We start from the raw sequence: 17,959 nt of genomic DNA on the forward strand, positions 1-17,959 counted from the left end.
TGGTTTTTCAACTGTTCTTAAGCTTTTGTGAAGTCCTTCTTGCTGGAGGAAGAAGTGAATGTTGGCCATTTGTAGGTAGAGGAACCATCAGCTGGAAAGTCTTGGTTATTTTGTTGATGTTTTCAGGTTTATTTTAAGTACATGAATGTTTTTCCTGCATGAATATATGTGAACCATGTATGTGCCTGGAGCCAGTGGAAGTCAGAAGAAGGCACCAGAACCACTGGAACTGAAGTTCTGAATGGCTGTGAACCACAACGTGGGTGCTGGGAACTGAACCCTGGTCAAGAGCAACAGTACTTTTAACCATCAGAGTAATCTCTCCAGTCCTTGGAATGACTTGCTTAATTTCCCTTTGCTTCTGAGTTTTCCTCAGTTCTCATCTCCTATCCAGTTCTGCTAGTACCACAGCAGCTGACAGAGCAGATGCTCCAGAAACATCCTGAGGAAGGAGACAACAAGCCAGTGTGTGCACGGCTCATGATCCTTCAGCAGCTCTTCTGTGCAGTCAGGAGGGCATCCCGAGACACACAGGTACAGACAGACCTGTAAACATAGGTGAAACAGTGTAAGCAAAACCGACACTTGCTCGGTCTACCCCCTTGTCTCATCACTGAGCTGTCCCGATTGGTAAAGCATCTTTCATTGCTCACACTTCTGTAGCAGCTTCCAAACTGGCCTGTGCTATCCATCCATCTATTCACTCTGCCACTGGACTATCTTCCTGGACAGCAAATCTGCCAAGGTCAAAAGGCCTGCCTAACTGATCTTGGCAAAAAGCCAAGCCCTTTGGATGGTCTCCAAGACCCTAAGTACCCTGCCTGTTTCATCTTACCTCCTCTTTTGGCTCCAGTCTTACCACAGGCTGCTACAGGTGCTTCACGAGGCTATGATGCCTTCTGTGTAGCTAATCCGTGCAGCCACTTCCACAAAGAAACATTCTCAAATCGTCCTCTCCAGTCTGGGAAAGGAGCTCTATGTCAACACATTTCCCTCACAGGATTGGGTTGCAGGTGCTTGTCTTCAGTGTCCATGAGGGAAAAAAAAAAAAGACACTCTCTGATCTAGAAATCTTTGCGCGAAGCCCACCAGGGAGGTGTGAGGTCAGTTAGGGCTGTGGAATGGACCTGATCCAAGCAGGTTGGACCTGCCAGGACCTGGAATTGAAAGCAGGTTGCCCTGGCCAGGAATCTTGACTTTCCTCAAGGAAACAACTGAGGGAAGTACAGAGGGTCCCTCGCTTTGGTCACGCCCTCTTCCTCATCTCTGAGCTCACTCAGTCTAGTAGAGAGCATCCCACCATCAGCATGGTAGTCCTCTAAGCAATGTTCCTTCTCTCTGAGCGGGGAAAGGCACCATCGAGCAGGTGCGGCATGAAATTGGCTTTGAAAAATGTGGAGTCTGGCTTCAGAAATAGTGTGAGCAATATAAACCCTAAGGCAAGGGGTTATGTTGAAGCATTCTCTTTCCCCCCATCGCTGTTTCCCACACGCCTTGAGTACAGACACTAAAGCTGGTGACGGTGGTGTCTCCTCTTCTCTTCATCCCCCGCCCCTGGGCACCCCGGCTCTCCAGGCACGCTTGAATGAATGGGGGAGGACCCGTGCGCATGAATGAACGCGTGTGTGAACGAATGTTCAGGCCAGCCAGCCGGCAGATGAGTGAATGGCGTCCGCGCCACTTCGGCCCAAGGGCGCGGGCGCGGGTTCCACTTCCCACTCCCGCCAGCTGGTGGCCTCCAGAAGGTGGCAGAGCCGGCAGCGGCCCGAGCTGGGACGGCCCGGGCGCGGGATGGTGGGGGAAGGGGCGTTCCCGGCGGCCGCGCCTTCCGCGGCTATTGGATTAGTGGCCTTCAGGGATGAGCTCAGCCGGATCGGCTTTCAGCTGCAGCCTCCGGGCCGGCCGGGAAGGCGGGGAGCGGGCGGCCGTGGAGGAGGGGGAGGCGGCGGCTGCAGCATCCAGAGCTGGCCCTGGCAGTCGGCGCGCCCCGCGCACAAAGGCACCCAGCCCCTGGGGAAGGCGATGAGCGCACCGCGGCCCGGGCCCCGGCCACCGCTGCAGCCTTCGCGGCGTGCGCCCGGGGCGCTGGGAAAGAAACCGGGCACTCCCGGCTCAGGCGGCCGAGGTGCGGCCCGTGCGCTCTAAGCGCGGGACTCGCCGACCTCCAGGTCAGGCGCCAAGCTTCGGGGCAGCCAGGGTGCAGGCTTCCGCGCCCCCCTGAGATCCGCACAGTCAGGCGCTTTCCCACCCGGGACTGGACCTCAGAGCCCTCTTGCCGCGCCTGAGCCCCAACTTCGCCAAGAACGTCCCTAACTCCGGGGCACCCTGCGGGGAGAGAGGGCGCTGCTGCCGGGCACAAGACGAGAGGACGCGCCGCTGGCGGAGAAGCCAGCATCCGCGGGGTCGCTCGGGCGCCCCTGAGTGGGCAGCGGCGGCAGCAGATCTCTCTCCCGGGAGTTCCGGACCTGCCAGCGCTGGGGATTCTTCCCGGGCAGGCGCTCGCCCTCTCTTTTATGGTAAGTGCTCTTCAGCTCTTGCTAAAGGGTGATCGCCGGCCGGCAACGGTCACACCCGGTGCTCTTGGGGTCTCCCTGGTCGCGGTCCGCGGGAATGTCTCAGCGAATTGTGGCAATCCAAGCTGGTTGGTTTGAGAGGAGCGTTGAGGCCAGCCTCTGGTACTGCGGGTTTGAAACCCGCTGTTTCTACGTGTAGTGGAGACAACATAGAAAATAGCTCCTGGAGTCACCCGACTATATTTCGGTCCTACATCCTTCACTCTCTGGGGTGACCTTGGGCCAAGCACCACAACCTCGGTCTCCTCATCCGGAAGATGGGGGTGATAACGGTGCCCCTTTCACTAGTGTGTTGGAAGGAACTGCAGGGTGGTGCGGAGACCTGCGCCTGGCACTCGGGAAGCACTCAGACAGACATTAGCTAGCCCTAGTGTTAGCCGTGTGAGCCCCAGCACATCATCCAACTTCCCGGAGCTGCAGCAGCTGCCTCATCTGTGTGACAGTAATTTCTCCGGGTCTGCTCGTCGCTGTAGAAGTAAAGCGCCTCTCACTCACTAAGCTCTGGTGGTGATTATTATGGTTTATCTTCGATGCTGGGGCAATGATGATTGAGTGCTCAGCCCGATGAAAGCGGTTCGCGGCTGGTCCCCAGCCTGGCTGTGAGACAAACTTGGAAAGAATAGGTAGCTCAGAGAGCTGTGGGCGAGGGGCTAGGGGAAGCAGGGAGGAAGCCTAAGCCCCGAGTGTGGCAAATGTGTCCACCCTGTTTGAGACAGGAAAAACAAGGACCCCGGACCTCTGGCTGGTGAGGTCCAGGAAGTGTGGCTCCCACCGCCTGGTGGCCAAGCGTGGGCTGCTAAGCCGAGAAGAGAGAGCACATTTGTGTGTCTCTAGAACTCTCCGCGCTGCAATCCCGGGCTTGGATTCGAATTCTGCTTCTAGCACCAGCCCGTGGGTGTGACCTTGAGCGGGTTCTCTACGGTCCCCAGCTCTAATGTGCCTTCTGTCCCCACTCCCTGCCCCACTCCAGGATTTGGGTGTGAACTCCTCTTACCTTCCCTCTCATCTGCCCCCAACAGTTGTTGAGCCTATCTAGATCGGGAAGAGATGAATAGGGTGAGGGAAAAGTTCACTCTTCCCACCCTGCCCTGTGGGAAGCGATCTGTGCACTCACTCACCCCTGAGTCTTCCTGTCTGATTCCTCACTTTGGCACCTCTGTCTTTCAACTAAAGCCTGCAGTTTGTTTATGTTACTGTGGCTGATGGAGGATCCCTCAACCTCTTCCCACCAGTCCCTCCCCCAAACCATTCAGTATTGATTTAGGGCTGCAGATGAACCCACTTTGTAGAAAACCAAAATGTCAAAAATGTGACATGAATTTAATTTACTTTACAGGAGGCCGCGGTTCATGAGACACACACCCCGACTCCATGTTTAAACTTCCATGGAAGGGTGGTAACAAGAATTTAAGCCTTTGCAAGCAGTAAACAAAATTAGATTCACCAGTCATGCCACCAAAATATCTCTTCAGTTTGTATTTCTCTTTGATTTTAAAGACTGATACATTCTGTGACAAAGAAATAAAATCTGCACAGGGGAAAACACTTGCCAGAAGCAGTCAAAAGACAGACAGACTGGGGAGAGAATTGCTACTTACTGCAAAGGCTTCACAGCTTCCAATTTGTAACAGATTTGGGGTGTGTGTCAGGAATGGAACCCAGGGCTTTGTGCATGCTAGACAAGTGCTCCACCCCTGAGCTATAGCATCAGCCTAATATGTGTAAAGAATCTTCAAGACAAGCAAGCTCCCAAAGGACAAAGACTACAGGCAATTCTTGCACACAGAGTGAAACAGATACAGCAGGAAAACCTATATGCTTTGCCTCACTCAATAAGAAAAAAAATGTGTGCAAGTGCCGTAAGAATCAATTGTTGAGACATCGGATCAGCAAATAGTCATAACCATTCACCAGTAGGAAGCCTTTATCCGTAAAAATGTAAACAGACCAAATTCCTCCCTAGTTAGAACTTCCTCAAGGCTGCCAGGAGTAAAGGCTGAGTTTGCCCTCTAGGCCCGGCTACCACCGGCACCACCTTCTTCTTCATCCTTTGTCTCCCCCACCCCTGAGACCCTGACCCTAGATCTTGGTTTTGCTCCAACACTCCCAGGGCTTACGCCTCTCCTGACTCCCACTCCCACCCCACCCCACCCCACCCCAGTTGGTCACGGGACCGGAACCTTGTCATCTTTCTTTCATGGAAGCCTGTCCTGTAAACTTCATTCCTGGGCCAGGATATGGCTATGGCTAAGGCTCAGGCCTGAGGCAAGGTCTTTGCCCCTTTGAGGCACAGGCCCAGTGCAACTCAGCATGCTGCAGTTTGTTCACTTTTTTCTAAGCTGTTTGGCTCATTGCCACACATCGGTGCTCCTGAAAGGGCCCTCCTCTGTTGGCACGGTAACAAAAGGTCTCCAGGAGCTCCCTAGATAGAACCAGAAAGTGGATGTGGAAAATCAGGAGGGTAGAAGGACTTAGCTGCAAGTCATCAGAAGTCTTTCCCGGTAATCATTAAAAAAAGAAAAAGAAAAAAAAAAGGCACTTAATGTATGCACTTAACTTGTGTGAGCATGATCGTTCATACTTGGCAAAAAGATCAATAATAAAAAATTAAAAATCTAGCAGCACATTTAAATAAAACATGGTCCCTACATGAGCTGACTGGCTTTCCTGCTGCTGCTCAGTTACAGGCAGGCATCTTTCTGAGGCTTCAGGAAGCAGCTGTCTGGCCCATCTTTTGGGAAAGACCCCAGATGAGCTGTCATAAACTTCGTGGAGTGTTGATTGCATGGGAACTTAATTCACATTTTCAAATGCATGCTTCAGTTATGAAAAAAAAATTCTTGTTGGTAAAAACACAACTCACTCACTCAGTCCAGCAAGCATTTCTTCTTCAAGTTTTTTTTTTTTTCCCTCCCACCTTACAGCCCATGCTGGACTGGAACTCACAGTGTAGCCCAGGCTGGCCCAACTCTCAATCTTCCAGACCCTTCCAGGTGTGGGCTATCTATCACACCTGACTCTGACAGGAACTTCTTAATGCAGATAGGTAGTGTGCACAGGACCAGTCTAGACGACAGGTGGCAATTAGCTGGGCACTGGTTAACCTCCTAGAAGTAACATGTGACGCAGGAGACATCAGTGGGGCTAGATTGTTAGGGTGACATCATGGGGCAGAGAGCAGGCGGGGAGGGCGCCATGGTGGGGGCACAGAGGAGTGAGGAAAGGTGAGTAGGCAGTGAAGGTGAGCAAGTCCCAGAAGCTTGGGGTAAGCTTGCTTGAGAGTCTGGCGTCACTGGTTGGAGAAAGGCTGTAAGGAGAAATTGACTGTGTCACCTCAAGGGGTGCATGTTTGAATGAGCAAGCGATGGGCAGCTTGCTTGGATTTAGCCTCTTGGCAGCAAGAAAGATGGGTTAGAGTTCCAAGGCAAAAATCATAGGTCCTCCCTAGGAGACTGCCCCAGTAATTCCACTAACATGGAAACCAAGGGGAAGTAGAGGGCACTGAGTGACAGCAACAGAGAGAGGAACCTGGATTATGGAGATGGAAGAGGCTGAGCTCAGTCCAGGACATGTGATTCTCAGATGTGCTGTTAGGAAGGTGGCCATGTGCTCAGTAGAAAGCTTAGAATGGACAGATGAACTACAGAGTCGCCCAGTGGAGCATCTATAATGGCCAGAGGCTAAGTGAGGGAGGCCAAGTAGGGCTAGGGAAGTCAGCAGAGAAATGGAAGGGTAGACTTAAAGAAAGGATACACAGAGAGGAGGAGAGGGAGTCTAAGATGTTGCCTTGAGGTGTTGCACGTATAAGGCAGGCAGAAAAGATGGTGTACATACGTTACATGTAGGAGTAGTGCAGTACAATGCCAGCGCCACCTTCGCGAGTTGTGGTTGTGATTCTATGAACTGTGTTCATAGTGGTCTGCAACTCTGCTTGGCCCAGTTAGCTGTCCCCATAGAGACATCCTACCTGTTAGCCACAGTTTGTGTGATAAGTGAGGGCATGGTAGGAGTCCTAGGGATGGAGCCCTTCTCATAGGCAGGCCCCCTTCTGTCTACCTACATCGTCCTCCTCCCAAGCCTGGTGTATGAAGCACACGCAAAAAGATGCCCCCAGCTTACCAGAGGAATCCACAAGTTCCCTAGATTAACCCTGGTGCTTGGATGGTCCTGCTTTGCTTTCAGGAATCCTGTTTTCAGGCAAGCACTCATGTCCAAACACTCATCTTGGGAGATAGATGAGAGGTTGGACATGCACATGACTTGGGTTCTTTTAATAGATGTTTTCCTAGAGGGTCCCCCTGGCAGCCCCTCCTCAGCCTCTTCTGCCATGCTTGAACCGATGCTGGGCCTCACGGAGGACAACTGTCCTACAAAACAAACCACAGCTACAGGGGCACATGGTCCCACTGGATATGACCTATGTCTCTTTCAAATGACCTTGTAGAGAATGCTGGCCTGGTCGCTACCACCCAGCAAGCCTCCTGCTTCCCAGCTCCTGCTCTTTCTGCTGGCTGACAGCTGAGCTTTTATCCCAGGAGCCTCTGACTCTGTGTGGGAGGAGGATTCCCATGGAAACCCCAGGAGGAGGGGAGGCTGGGGAAGCCTCATTGATTGAGCTCTAGGAAGATGGGACCAGCAGGAGCCAGGAGTCTGCCCCACCTGGACTGGACAGATGGCCACTTTTGTGAGTGCTGGGGGGAGGGGGGGAGGGAAGGCTGGCCTGGCCAGTTGTAGAGTGAATTCCCTATGTGTATTATGGGAAAAGCTAATGGACATCTGTGATTAAAGCCCTGGGGGGGGGGGTTCCTTAGTTTATTCACTGATGGTAGGTTCATTCTGAGTGATCATCTTTTAATAAAATACCCATCCAATTTAGTGTTTGTAGCAATGGCTGCTTACAAACAGTCCACAGGCTCCCAGACCAGGCAGGTCTCATTAGCCCTGAGGTAGCTGTCTGGAAGAGTCTGAGGTAGCATGATGCTTTACTCACGCATTCACCCTGCAAGCCATTCCCCCACCCTTTTCTCATATCACACCCTTTGTGGATGAAGTCCTGGGAAACTCAGCCCCTGTTCTGGAGGCATCCCAGTCTGGCTCCTTGGCTCCCCAGGTTAGTGTTAGGTGCTGTGATGGGGACAAGCACAGGGCCTCTGAAAGCCTAGAGCCAGGCAGGGGAGGTGTTTGTCCAAGAGTTGTTAATGGCCCAGCCAGGGCAATTGCTCAGATGGCACATGGGGGAGGTGTGTAGAGACAGAGAGGGACAGTGGCAGCCAGGCAGGGAGGTGGAGAAAGGGGTTTGCTGAGGACTGTGGGCTGGGGAAGCATTGTTGAATGTCCTGGGAGAGTTAAAGTTGGAACCCCCTCTTAAAATCTTAGGAGGGTGTAAGCAGAAAGCATGGTCTGGTCCAGTTTGTGGTTTTACGAAAGTACCTTACCATCTACTAAGGAAGTTCTGTGGTGTCAAACTGCCTTGCTCTTGCAGTCTGTGTTATTATTCACAGCTGTCACTGATTCTCACCCCTCTAGGGTGCATTTCCCTAGAGGGGAGTGATTGGATTTCATACTTTCCTATAGCTGTGGATCCCTAGGGGAACATCATTACCGCTAGTTAAAGGAAGGTATGAAACTTGCCCTGGTCCCTGACCCCAACAAGGCTAAACCCTGAGGCCGCAATGAAGGGAGGGCATGTCACACAGCCATCACTCAATGCCTACAGTCATCAGCCAGACCTCTTGAGACTTATTTGATTGTAGGAAATTTGATATAATATGCAAAGCACTGAATTTTTTTTGGAACAGTGTAGTAAGACCGCTTCATGCTGCCTCACTGCCCAGCTGAGCAGTAACATCCACTAGGGGTCCCGGGGAAGGGGGGGGAAGGGCCATCGGTAATCTGAGTTTTTGCTTTTCCTGTTGGGTCATGACTGAAGCCTCCGAATGAAGTGGATGCTTCAGATGGTGTCTTTAAGCATCACCATTGGTGCATGGCGGCTTGGGAAGTGGAGTTGGTACTCTTGGTGGGCTTCAGTGTGCCTGCTTCTCATTGGGTTCCTTCCCATCAAGAAGTTACATCCTAATGTAGGTTCTGTGTGCCTGGCCTGTTGCAACAGAATTGAGAAGAAACGTGGTTGGCTAGAGGGAGGGAGTAGGGGCTAAGCATGGTAGAGCCATTGTTGTGTCCGCAGCTCCCAGCTACAGAGAGCCTGGCACGCACCAGCCATTTGCTAAGTATTGGTTGAGGGAATGAATATAGCAGAGGAGGGGCAGAGCATTATCTATGGAGGAGACCAGCAGGTCACAGACAAGAACCAGCTGCTCAGAGAGGATGGCATGTACAGTGCTGTACACTCAGTGATGCCCTGGCTCTCTATCCGTTCTGTGAAAGAGCCCACCAAGGAGAACCTCTCTGAGCTGGGTCCCTCTTGCAACAGTATCTGAGTGCTTGCCTTGTATGCAGTCCCTGGAGGACATTTCTCAAGACAGAAGGTGTTTCCTGGGGGACACGGACGTGTAGGGGCAGCTTTTGCTTCTGGGTTGGTGACCTTAGCACATCCAGAAGCGTCCCTCCTCACTAGTCTGGGCTGCACAGAAGTTGAAGTAGACCTCTAGGGACTTGGGGGACCAGGGCAGGTTTCCCGAAAGAGGTGGAAGAAGTGATCATGCAGGGACCCTGCCTGCAAACACCTCCACACTGCGAATTCTGGACATTCAGTCCAGACACTCATACCATAACAGAGTACTACAGCAATGGCAGGGAACACACACAACTTAAAGGGACCCTTGTCTTTCCCAGGGTTCCTGATGAGGATGCTGCTGGTAACCAGGCAGGCAGGTGGTCAATAGAGCTTCCATGATGTCTCAGGAGTTAAAGCCTTGTCCAGTGTCCAGCAGACAGGCAGAATCCAGCCAACCTAGGGCCCCTGGCTTGTGTCCTGCAAACAGCTGCTCATGAACACACATGAAGACCCTGCTCTAGGAAGAAGCAAAGAGACAGTCTATTTAGATGCCCACCTTGTTATACCCCAAACAGCAGGAACCCTGTCTGCCGCTAATAGGTAGAAAAACTTGGAGGGACACTCTGCCAGAATGAACCAGCATGGGACAGTCAAGAGCTGGGAAGGAGCTGTCCCAGGGAATCCCCTGGGACATCTGCAAAGTTGTGTCGTGTGAATGGATATTAAACGGGGGAGGGCAGACAGTCATGGAGAGTGGAGGGAACTTTTCTAAACAGTATGGAGGAAGATGTGATAGCCCAAGCTTGCCCATCCAGCCACCCTAGGTCTGCTGTTCAACTAGTTATGTGACCTCAGTTCCCATTACGTCATGCCACATCTCTGAAGCTGTGTCTGCTTCTGAAAGAAGGAACATGCTGTCTGTCACAAAGCACTTGTGAGAAAGCGGGCAGGCCGACTGGCATCTGGAACATCCTGGGTTTTCCACTGCAGCCATAGGCTTTGTCTTCTAGCTTCATTCAGTGGCTTCTCGGGGACTCTGTGGGAACTCTGCTCCTGCTGCACATTGCCTGGTTTCAGTAGCTCTCGGGAGCCATGGAACAAACCTCTGTGACCCACTTAATCTTGCATCTTTTCATGCCTACAAATCTAGTACCTCATGAGCGGTGCTGACAGCTTGAGATATAGCCTGGTGGTCTTGGCCATAGTTGTAGTGGCCTCTGTATGCCACAGTGGCTGGATCTGGAATCACTCTCCCGATGCTGATATTTGAGGGTAGTGATGGAGAAGCAGGAGAGATTGGAAGCAGAGGAAGCTTTGAGTTCAGGATGGGACCAGCTCTGCCACCTTTTAGCTACGTCTTTTTGACTGGGCAGCATCCCCCACTACTCAGTTTCCTAGACTGTTGTTATAGGAGCTTAAGTTGTTGTCTAATGAACTGTAAACGTGCCAGGTTGCAGCTGTCTTGACTCCCAGCTCGTACCCTTGGGCAGTTTGCATAGACTCGCAGGTGTATTCTTGGACCCATGTGCCAGCTTGTACCCTTGGACAGCTTGCATAGACTCGCAGGTGTATTCTTGGACCCATGTGCCAGCTTGTACCCTTGGACAGCTTGCATAGACTCGCAGGTGTATTCTTGGACCCATGTGCCAGCTTGTACCCTTGGACAGCTTGCATAGACTCACAGGTGTATTCTTGGACCCATGTGGGGCCCAGGAGTTGCATCCTCCTGTTCAGGCCCCACGCTTTGCACACAAAAGTCTGTGTATCTTTTACAACATGGTTGAGGCTCAAGGGCTGGGTAAAACCAATGGGAAGAGTGACAGGACAAAAGCAAGTTGTCACCTAAAATGGTACAGGGACATCCATGTTTGCAACATTTGGGGCCCATCTTTTATCCCATACTTCCTCCTTGAATTCTTCCCTCCATAATAATGTTCCTTATTTGTTGGATTCCATCTGTGTCTTGAATCTTCCAGCAAATTCTTTTTCTTGTAGTGTTTTGTAAGATATGTAGTAGTTACTTTTTTTTTTTTTCTCCCCCAGTGCTGCGGCAGAATACTTGACAAGGAGAAACTCAAGGAAGGGTTTATTTGAGGTTATACTCAAGGGCACACAGTGCATCATGGTGAGGAAGAGTGGCGCTGGTTACTTTGCATCAGCAGCCAGGAAGTAGAAACAGTAGAGAGAAATGGGAAAATATAAAGGAAACAACAGGGAAGATGCCAAATCCTACAGCTCCTGAGACTCATGATGAAATCTGGGCTCCAAAGAGCTTAGGTAGCCCAGACCTCAAGAGGTTCCACCTTCAACACATCCAGCCTCTGTCTTAGGCCAGATCTGCTCTATACCTGTAGCTTTCCTCAGTAGATGTCCCACAGTTTCCATATCTCTCACATCCTGGGTTCTCTATGTATCATAGATTTTTGCCTTCAGAGCTTCATGGCAGTGGCTTCTTGGGGCCTCTTGTGGGAACTATGGCCCTCCCATACATGGCCTGGTTTCAGTGGCTCTCTGAAACCATAGAGCAAGCCTCTATGATCTTTAATACCTGCAAAACTAGAACCTTATGAATAAATTAATATTGCCAATTTGAGATATAGCCTAGTCACCTTGGTCACAGTTGTAGAGGCCTGTGTAATGCCTTGTTAGATCTGGAACTGCTTTCCTAGGAAGTTGTTTGGATCAGGGAATCCCTTTAGATGATTTCTTGGTTCAGGTTCTCTCCTTTCAATTAAAGTTGGGGTTTTGGTGAATGGTGTCTTGTCCGCACGGACTTTCCTATTGTCCTAGTACAGAGAAGGAGATTTTAATAGGACTAACCTCATTAACAATTATAGCCTCTCCTTTTGCGTCTGCCTGGTAAGCCACTTTAAACTTCCTCGTCATCTTAGTTCCTTTTCTATTGCAGTGACCAAACACCATGACTAAAGCCACTTACAAAAAGAAAGCATTTAATTCGGCGCTCATGGTTTCAGAAGGTTAGAGTCCATGCTCGGTGTGGCAGGGAGCATGGCAACAGGCAGGCAGGCATGGCAATGGAGCTGTAGATGAGGGCTCAGATCTATAAGCAGCAGGCAGAGAGCGGGCGAGACGGGGAATGGTGTGGGCTTTTAACGCCTCAAAACCAGCCCCCAGTGACACACCTCCTCCAACAAGACCACACCTCTAATCCTTCCCCCACAGTTCCAACAATGGGGGAGGAGGCAAAGCATCCCAATATGTGGGCCTATGAGAGCTGTTATCTTTCAGACTACCATACTCTTTCACTTTCTAGCCAAATGGCACATTTAAAAATTACTTTTCTGCCCCATTGTTGCTAACTTTTCACTGCAGACCTGGATAAGTGATGGTTCCACAGCCTGAACCTCTCCTCAAATTCTCCTCTGCCTAATGCACTAGTGTGTTACTTTTAAATTCAGCCTCACTCAGGTTCTCAGGACAGGGACAGGGTGAAGCTATATTCTTTGCTAGAATAGCACACATATGGCCTCTAACCCAAACTTCAGTAGGGTCCTTGTTATGGAGGTGGGCCTCCACTGGGACATTTCTCTCGGGATTCTGACCTTTCAAACTCCTACCAGAATACTTTGTTAAGTTCTGCACACAGCATTCTAAAGTAACACGGCATTCTAAACTCTTCCAAATTTCTCCTTCAGACAAACCCCAAAGCCTGAGGACCACATGGCCAGATTTACCACAACAGTGGCCTTGCTTCTCATTACCAGTGTTCTGTGTTAGTTGCTCTTTGTCGTTGCTGTGGCCAGACACTTAAGAAGTGACTTAAGGAAGGGAAAGTTCGGTTTGGCTTGCAGTTCAAGAGGATGCAGTCTGTCACCGTGGGGATGGTATGGTTGCAGGAACAGGAAGCCAGTAGGTCTCATTGCATCTGTAGTCAGGCAGCAGATAGGAAGTGGCCTGTAAAACCTCAAAACCCGCCTCCTGAGACCCGTTTTCTCCAAAGATTCTGTCTTAAAGATTCCGCAGACTTCCCAAACAGTGCTACTACCACATGGGGAGTGTTCATACCCAGGAGCCCATGGGGGGGGGGATTTCACCTTCAAACCACAGCAGGTAGGGTGTTCATCGGTATTTTAGTCTGTCTTCTATTTACTTCTCAATATTTTACTATTGAAACAGTGTTGAGTGTGCACAATGTGTAAAATGTTGCTGTGCACAATTGAGAATATAGCTAAATAAATGGGGAAAGTGGAATTGCTAGATCAGGTACATTTACCATTTTGAAAGATGGAGTTAATTTACATCCACCAAGTTGCTCAGAATACATTCAGTTCCGTGATGTACAAGGCTGTCAGCTTTTCGACACCTCCTGCAAGGAGCCATCCATCTTCTGGATCTTCACTAATCTGACAGACAAAAGAATGACTTTCCTCTGAAGTTACAAATTGTTTCTTGCTAGCAGGTGGTGGCTCACACCTTTAATTGCAGCACTCTGGAGGCAGAGGCAAGTGGATCTCTGTGAGTTCAAGGCCGGCCTGGCCTACAGAGTGAGTTCTAGGACAGCCAGGGCTACACAGAGAAACCCTGTCTCAAAAAAATTAAAAGAATAAAAAAAAGTTTCTTTTCCATTATATCTTTCACAGAGCACATTTCTTTTTATTATTTTTAGTTAGAATGGAAAAGAGTATGTTTCATAAACATCTTCGTACACATGTATCATTGTACCTTTCTCCCATCCCCCTTCTACTGTCCCCCACCTCTTACTGGTCCCCTTTGGTTTTATTTCTGGTTTCAGGTCTCACTCCCGTGTGTGTGTGTGTGTGTGTGTGTGTGTGTGTACTGTTATTATAATTTGGTATTCTGGTTTTGGTATTGTTTTTTCATATTCACTTGTCATTTGCTGAAGCTTAATATTAATTTATTAACAACTTGTGTGACAGATATTTCCCCATATTAAATCAACAATGTCTTCTTGTATGAGTGGTTTTTTTTTTTTTTTCCAAAACCAATTTGTCAATGGCACCTACCTTTTTATATTGAAACAGGGTCTCTCTCTCTCTGTAGCCCTGGCTTGCCTCATATGGCCTCAGCCCCCTAAGTTCTGAGTTAACAAACATGTGCCTCCTTACCTAGCTGTTACTTTTACTTTTTTTCTTCCTTCCTTTTTCTTTTTGAGAGAGGGTCTCTCCATATAACCCAGGCTGTAATGGGACTCATTATAGAGTTCCAAGCTAGCTTCAAACTCAGAGATTTGCATGTGCCACCATACCCAGCTTCCTACTTTTGTTCTTGTTTTATGTCGTATGTTTTCTGTTTCTCCAATTTAAAATTAGATTGGATAGCTTATATGTTTTATTTTTCACTTTTAAAAATTGGACATTGAAGACATGCATCTAAAGTATACTTTGTAATACATGAAAATGTTAATTAGTATTAGGTAAAATGATCTGAACAAAGGCCCTTGGTAGTTTATAGACCATATTTTAATATTTTCAGATCATAAGGAAAATGAAATGCCCTGGGCAGTGGTGGCACATGCCTTCAGTGCTAGCACTTGGGAGGCAGAGGCAAGTGGATCTCTGTGAGTTCAAGGCCGGCCTGGTCTACACAGTGAGTTCCAGGACAGCCAGGGCTACACAGAGAAACCCTGCCTCGAAAAAACAAACAAATAAGAAAGAAAGACAGAAAGAAAGAAAGAAAGAAAGAAAGAAAGAAAGGAAGGAAGAAAGGAAGGAAGAAAGGAAGGAAGGAAGGAAGGAAGAAGGAAAAGATAATGAATTGCATCTAAGTGTATTAGATTAGGAGTTCATAAAGTAAGTAGTAAAGTTTGGCATTCCTCAAATTGAGAAACTGATGTAAGATTTAATTAAAAGTTTTACTTTTTGAATAATTTTAGATTTATAGAGAAACTAACTTAACACTTAACTAGTTGCATGAGGCCCTGGTTCAATCTCCAGGAGGGAAGGAGAGGGATGAGGGAGGGAGGACTAAACCTTCATACAGAGATGTTTCCTTTGCTGCCCCCCTCCCCCACTCCTTCCTCTACACTCAACTCTTGCACTAGTATTACGTATTTGTCCCAATGAACCAAATGATTTTTGCTTTTGCCTACGTCCTTCCCCCCCCCCTTGGTTCCATCATCCTAGCAGGGAACCCATCTTGTGTTTGGTCCTTATGTCTCTTTGGGCTCCTCTTCATTGTCACATTCTCTTGACCTTTCCTTGTGTTTATTGACCTTGACAGTTTGGGGAAGTGCAGGTTGGATATCTTGGGTCCCCGCACTGCCAACTGGAAGTTGTTCAGTCATCTTAATGGTTAGAATGTGCTTTTATGCTTGGGGAAGAAGGGACCACAGAGAAAGTGCCACTTCATTCCGCACATTGAGGCCAGTGTGATAGGCTTGTGTAATAGCTAACAGTAGCTACTAGAAAACGCAGTCTCATTGATTAAACTGAATGAGTTATTGGCTTGCTTTTGGTTTTGTGATGATATCCAGCCCCTCTCTCCATGTAAAAGAACCAGCTCTTGGATTTTTCTCTTAATTCTGTTACTTTTCTACCTAATTATTCTTAGTTTATGTATTTTCATTTTAAGAAGTCTGTCAGTATGGAGTCCGGTGAGATGACTCACCCGGAAGGTAAGACATGCATGCTGACAAGCTTGGTGGCCTGAGCTCAGTGCCAGGGCCTGTGTGGAGAAAGGAGAGAGCTAATTCCCAGATGTTGTCTTACCTTGGAGTGCATGTCCCTCACCCCAACATAAATGGACAAATGTAAAAAAAAAAGTTGTTAGTGTAAACCATTATCTATGGCTTCCTCTTCCTTTTGCCAGAGACATCCCACAGATTTACTAGGTGGATTTTTGTTTAAAACCTGAATTGTTACAAGAAAATCTATAATATGCTCAGTGATTTTGTGATGTCTCCTTTGGTGGATTGTGCCCCCCACTCCCATGCCCCGTTATCAGACACTGAATTATAATCACTTTCTGAGGCTTTATTTGTGGCTTAATATTCAGGAAAAGTTTTTAAATAATTTATTTACTTCATGTGCATTCGTGTTATGCCTGATTGTACGTCTTCAGGAAGGTGTCAGATCCCTGAAACTGGAGCTATAGGAGAGGCAGTTATGAGCTGCCAACAGGAAAAGTTTTAATGGTTCCATGAACATGGAAAGAACATGCATTCTTTGCTTCTCAGAGACGGAACACCACCCACACACCAATTAGATCTCTCGTATTAATGATTTAGGCTTTGCCTTTTTGCTGTCCATATTTCATTTGATCAACTGATCACTCATGAGCTAGACGATGGGAATTAAAATCACCTGTCCTGTAGTCCCTCTAGCTTTTGCTCTGAATTATGGACGCCATTTGAAGTGTTTGATCTTCAGCTGTGGATCATATTCCTCTATTATTGCAAAATTTTCTCCTTTGCTTCGTTTAAAACGGGCCCCCCGGGGGGGGGCCCCCCGGGCCCGGGGGCCCGCGGGGGGGGGGGGGGGGGGGGGGGGCCTCCCCCCCCCCCCCCCCCCCCCCCCCCCCCCCCTCCTTTTTTCCCCGTTGGTGGGGTGGGGGAAGGGTGTGAGTGTGCCATAGCATGCACACAGAAGTCAGAGAACAACTTGGGAATTGCTTCTCTCCATCTGCCACGTGGGTCTTGGGATCAAAGTCAGGTCTTCAGACTTGGCAACAAGCACCCTATGGGCCGAGCTGCTCTCTAATAGCTCCTTCACTACACCCAGGTATGGTTCTCACTTATCTAGGCGGGCTGTCTTGGATAAGGATTTTGCAGACATATTTGCAGAAGTCGTGCTGGAAATTGCACAAAGCACAGGATTACTCTGCGACTGGGGTGGTGATTTCTTTTGGTAGTTGCCTCCTTTCAGTCAGCAGAGCAATAGCTGTGGGCTTCTCCCCCCCTGCCTCTGCTGTCTGTGAAGAAGGCAGGTTGTGGTTTCCTCTGTTACCCTGCCTTCCCATTCCCTGAGGCCAAAGGCAGCTCCTGACACCAGACTACACATCCTGTGCCCAATGCTCTGATTAGACCTTGGATTCTTCCTTCAGGAATCCCAGCTGCTGGCCTGCTCTGCAGGCTTCTCCATAGCCCTGACCTCCAAGGTACCTTCTCGAGGTGTTTTGGACCCGTGGCTTTGATCTTGGCTGCTCCGGGTATCTCTGGCTGTGTTTGGCAACCTTCCCTCCTAAGCTGTGGTTTTGGTTACAAATGTGTCCGGTTTTGCTGAAGAGGGTGTTTGCATTTCTGTTTCTCTTTCTCCTTGATTTTGGACAATTTCAGATAAGAACTTAAGTCATTTTATTCTGTTGCCTTTAAGCTATTGAGTTTTGGGGATTTTTTGTGATTGAGTATTCTCTCAGATCAAACGTTACCCAAAACTTTTCCAAAGAGAGTTGATAGCAGCTAAAACGGAGGCCTGAAAGGGAAGAGCAGGGGAGTTGAGGCCAAAACTGGAGGGTTAGAAAAGAAATCCAAAACATGTGTGTCAGTGCTGAGTGACAGCAGGGGTCCTTCCTTCCCTTCTTTGCTTTTTGGTTGGGGTGTGCTTCTGTGAGGGTCGGGCATTAGACTTTCCAGTCAGTGACAGAACACCTGGGAAAACAGCCTAAGGGGAGAAGGGTTTGTTTTGGCTCACAGTCTCAGAGTTTCAGTTCACTGAAGGGATGTGTGGGAGGGAGGAGGGCAGATCTGATAGTGGGGCCAGAAGCATGCAGGGATGCCTGCAGCCATCCTGGAGGTGCACCTGACTATTCTCCCAGGCAGTCGTCAACCCAGTGAAGTTGACACTCAAGACTCATGTGGCCAGGGAGACAGCTCAGGTGGTAAAGTGTTTCCTCTACAAACACAAGGACTGGAGCTCGATTCCCAGTAGCTATGTAAAAAAGTCAGGCAAGGTGGTTTGTACTTGTAATTCCAGCCCTGGGGAAATAGACAAGGTAATGGATCCCAGTGGTGTGC

At 49.1% G+C, this 17,959-nt stretch overlaps 1 protein-coding gene across 1 annotated transcript in view; it reads left to right on the forward strand.

Moving 5' to 3' along the window:
* The first annotated feature begins 2,289 nt into the window (after window positions 1-2,289).
* Window positions 2,290-17,959, forward strand: part of Spsb4 (splA/ryanodine receptor domain and SOCS box containing 4) — a 73,234-nt gene continuing 57,564 nt past the window's right edge. The window contains exon 1 of the mRNA XM_051206621.1: window positions 2,290-2,516. The gene's annotated coding sequence lies outside the window, so the exon portion shown is untranslated. The remainder of the gene's footprint in view (window positions 2,517-17,959) is intronic.

Source organism: Phodopus roborovskii, unplaced genomic scaffold, assembly GCF_943737965.1.
Source record: "Phodopus roborovskii unplaced genomic scaffold, PHOROB, whole genome shotgun sequence".
Classification (NCBI taxonomy): Eukaryota; Metazoa; Chordata; class Mammalia; order Rodentia; family Cricetidae; genus Phodopus; species Phodopus roborovskii.